This window comes from Triticum dicoccoides, chromosome 6B (assembly GCF_002162155.2).
Source record: "Triticum dicoccoides isolate Atlit2015 ecotype Zavitan chromosome 6B, WEW_v2.0, whole genome shotgun sequence".
NCBI lineage: Eukaryota > Viridiplantae > Streptophyta > Magnoliopsida > Poales > Poaceae > Triticum > Triticum dicoccoides.
Genome location: NC_041391.1, coordinates 126,097,852 through 126,101,899, shown reverse-complemented (window position 1 = coordinate 126,101,899; position 4,048 = coordinate 126,097,852). Strand labels below are relative to the sequence as shown.

Below are 4,048 nucleotides of genomic sequence, written 5' to 3'. Positions count from 1 at the left end.
TAGTTGGTGGAGCGACTTGTCTGGTGAATTCCATTAACAAAAGAGACCTCAGCCTGCTAACTAGCTATGCGGAGCCATCCCCTCCGCAACTACCTTCTTAGAGGGACTATCACTGTTTAGGCGACGAAAGTTTGAGGCAATAAAAGGTCTGTGATGCCTTTTGATGTTTTGGGCCGCATGCACGCTACACTGATGTATTCAACGAGTATATAGCCTTGGCTAACCGGCCCGGGTAAGCTTGGGAAATTTCATCGTTATGGGGATAGATCATGGCAATTGTTGGTCTTCAACGTGGAATGCCTAGTTAGCACGAGTCATCAGCTCGCGTTGACTATGTCCTTGCCCTTTGTACACACCGCCCGTCGCTCCTACCGATTGAATGGTCCGGTGAAGTGTTCGGATCACGGCGACGGGGGCGGTTCACCGCCCCCAACATCGCGAGAAGTCCATTGAACCATATCATTTAGAGGAAGTAGAAGTCGTAACAAGGTTTCCGTAGGTGAACCTGCGAAATGATCATTGTCGTAACCCTGACCAAAATAGACCATGCACGCGTCATCCAATCCGTCTGCGACGGCACCGAGTGGGGGCTCGGGGTAAAAGAACCCACGGCACCGAAGGCGTCAAGGAAAACTATGCCTAACCCGGGGGCATGGCTATCTAGCTTGCTAGCCACCCCTCATGTTGCAAAGCTATTTAATCCACACGACTTTCGGCAACGGATATCTTGGCTCTCGCATGGTTGAAGAACGTAGAGAAATGTGGTACCTGGTGTGAATTGCAGAATCCTGCGAACCATCGAGTCTTTGAACGCAAGTTGCACCCTGATGACCCACAAGTGTAGGGGATCTATCATAGTCCTTTCGATAAGAAAGAGTGTCGAACCCAACGAGGAGCAGAAGGAAATGATAAGCTGTTTTCAGTAAGGTTTTCTGCAAGCACTGAAATTCTAGGTGATAGATAGTTTTATGATAAGATAAATAGTAACAAGTAACATGTAAATCAAGTAAATAAGGTGCAGCAAGGTGGCCCAATCCTTTATGTAGCAAAGGATAAGCCTGGACAATTTCTAATAATGAGAAAGGAGCTCCTGAGGACACATGGGAATTATCGTCAATCTAGTTTTCATCACACTCATATGATTCGCGTTCGGTACTTTGATAATTTGATATGTGGGTAGACCGGTGCTTGGTACTGCCCTTACTTGGACAAGCATCCCACTTATGATTAACCCCTATTGCAAGCATCCACAACTACAACAAAAGTTTTAAGGTAAACCTAACCATAGCATGAAACATGTGGATCCAAATCAGCTCCTAACAAAGCAACGCATAAACTTGGGTTTAAGCTTTTGTCACTCTAGCAACTCATAATCTACTTATTACTTCCCTATGCCCTCCTCTAGGAGCAATAATGGTGAAGTGTCATGTAGTCGATGTTCACATGACACCACTAGAGGAGAAGACAACATACATCTCATCAAAATATCGAACGAATACCAAATTCACATGACTCCTAATAGAAAGACTTCACCCATGTCCTCAGGAACAAATGTAACTACTCGCAAAGCATATTCATGTTCATAATCAGAGGTGTAATAATATGCATTAAGGATATGAACATATGATCTTCCACCAAGTATAAACCAAAAAGTATCAACTACAAGGAGTAATCAACACTATACTAGCAACCCACAGGTACCAATTTGTGGTTTTGGATACAAGATTTGATACAAGAGATGAACTAGGGTTTGAGAGGAGAATGTGCCGGTGAAGATGATGATGGAGATTGACCCCCTCCCAATGAGAGGATCGTTGGTGATGAAGTTGGTGATCATTTCCCCCTCCCGGAGGGAAGTGTCCCTGGCAGAACAGCTCTGCCAGATCCCTAGATTGGTTCCGCCAATGTTCCGCCTCGTGGCGGTGGAGTTTCGTCCCGTAAGCTTGCCCACGATTTTTTCTAGGGTAATAGTGATGATATAGCAGAAGATGGATGCCGGAGGCCCACCAGGGGCCCAGGAGATAGGGGGGCACGCCCTATAGGGGGGGGCCTCCTGTCTCCTGGACAGGGTGTGGGCCCCCTGGCCTATTTCTTTCGCTCAAAAATTCTTATAAATCCCAAAAAGTTGTTTCGTGGAGTTTTAGGACTTTTGGAGATGTGCAGAATAGGTTTCCAACGTTTGCTCCTTTTCCAGCCAGAATTCCAGCTGCCGGCATTCCCCCTCTTCATGGTAAACCTTGTAAAATAAGAGAGAATAGCCATAAGTAATGAGATATATTGTGTAATGACAACCCATAATGCAATAAATATTGATATAAAAGCATGATGCAATATGGACATATCAAGTCCCCCAGCTTAGACCTCGCTTGTCCTCAAGCGGAAGCCCGAAATCGAAACGTATGTCCACATGTTTAGAGATAGAGGTGTCGATAAAAATAAAATACGGACATGAGGGCATCATGATCATTCTAATAACAGCAACATATATAGATTTTGTCATATGATTTCCTATGCTAAAGTAACAAGCAATTCACAATTTCAAGTATGGTTCAGAAACTTCATTGGGAACTAACAAACTATAATCTTAGTCATTGAAACAATTGCAATTTATTGTAACATCAGAAAGAGTCAATAAAAGAGCATTTCAGCAAGCTCACATACTAAACTATCTCATAGTCCTCTACAATTGCTAACACTCACGCAATACTTGTGGTTATGGAGTTTCAGACAGACACTGAGAAAGATAGGGGCTTATTATGTTGCCTCCCAACGTATTCACCTTTGGGTGATGTCAACAATAATAGCCCAAGCTAACGAACATCCAATTGGATATGTATATCATGATATTTCAAACACGAAGAGCTTGCCAAAGGATAAAATGAAAAAGGGAAAGGTGGAGATCACCTTGACTCAAGCGCAAAATAAAAGCATAAAGTAAAAACATGAAGTAAAAGATAGGCCCTTTGCAGAGGGAAGCAGAGGTTGTCATGCGCTTTTAGGTTGATGCATAAAATCTTAATGCAAGAGAACATCACTTTATATTGCCCCTTGTGTGTGGACCATTATTATGCAGTTCGTCACTTTTATTACTTTCACAACAAGTTCGTACAAAGCTTATTTTCTCTGCACTAATAAGTTATACATAACTAGAGAGCAATTTTTATTGCTTGCACCGATGACAACTTACTTGAAGGATCTTACTCAATCCATAGGTAGATATGGTGTACTCTCATGGCAAGTATGGGTTTAAGGGTATTTGGAAGCACAAGTAGTATTTCTACTTGGTGCTAGGAATTTGGCTAGCATGAGGGGGAAAGGCAAGCTCGACATGTTCGGAAGGTCAATGACAACATACTTTAACTGAGATGTGAGAAAACATAAACCATTACGTTGTCTTCCTTGTCCGTCATCAACTCTTTTAGCATGTCATACTTAATGAGTGCTCACAATCATAAAAGATGTCCAAGATAGTATATGTATATGTGAACCTCTCTTTCCTTATCACTTCCTATTAATTGCAACGATGACCAAGGCTACGTTCATCAACTCCCAACAATTTTTATGCCTCATACTTTCTATGTGTGAAGTTATCACTATCCATAAGATCAATATGAACTCTTTTATTCTTTTTATTCTTTCTATTTTTCTCAAGATCATAGCACATAGCAAAGCCCTTGACTCAACACTAATCTTTATTATAGATAGCTCGTGGACTCGAATACAAAAAGAGATCACAAAGCAAAACTCAAACTACTTGATATCAAGACTTCAATCTACTAGATCAAGATACTACTAAAAGGATCGACTAAATAGAGCGGTAAAGATAGGAGTGTGATGATGATACGATACTGGGACACCTCCCCCAAGCTTGGCAGTTGCCAAGGGGAGTGCCCATACCTATGTGATTATGTCCTTGGAGGTGGTGAAGTAGGAGTTGTTGATGATGTAGGCTTGTCGTGCATCTTCCAAGGCATAGGCTCTCCATCATAGAAGGACGACCGAGTCTCCAGGATCCTTAAATCTGCAGCCAAACTCATCCTCTTGAATC

At 42.3% G+C, this 4,048-nt stretch overlaps 1 pseudogene; it reads left to right on the top strand.

Moving 5' to 3' along the window:
* The first annotated feature begins 707 nt into the window (after nt 1–707).
* Nucleotides 708–861, top strand: LOC119326830 (annotated as a pseudogene).
* The last annotated feature ends 3,187 nt before the right edge of the window (nt 862–4,048 follow it).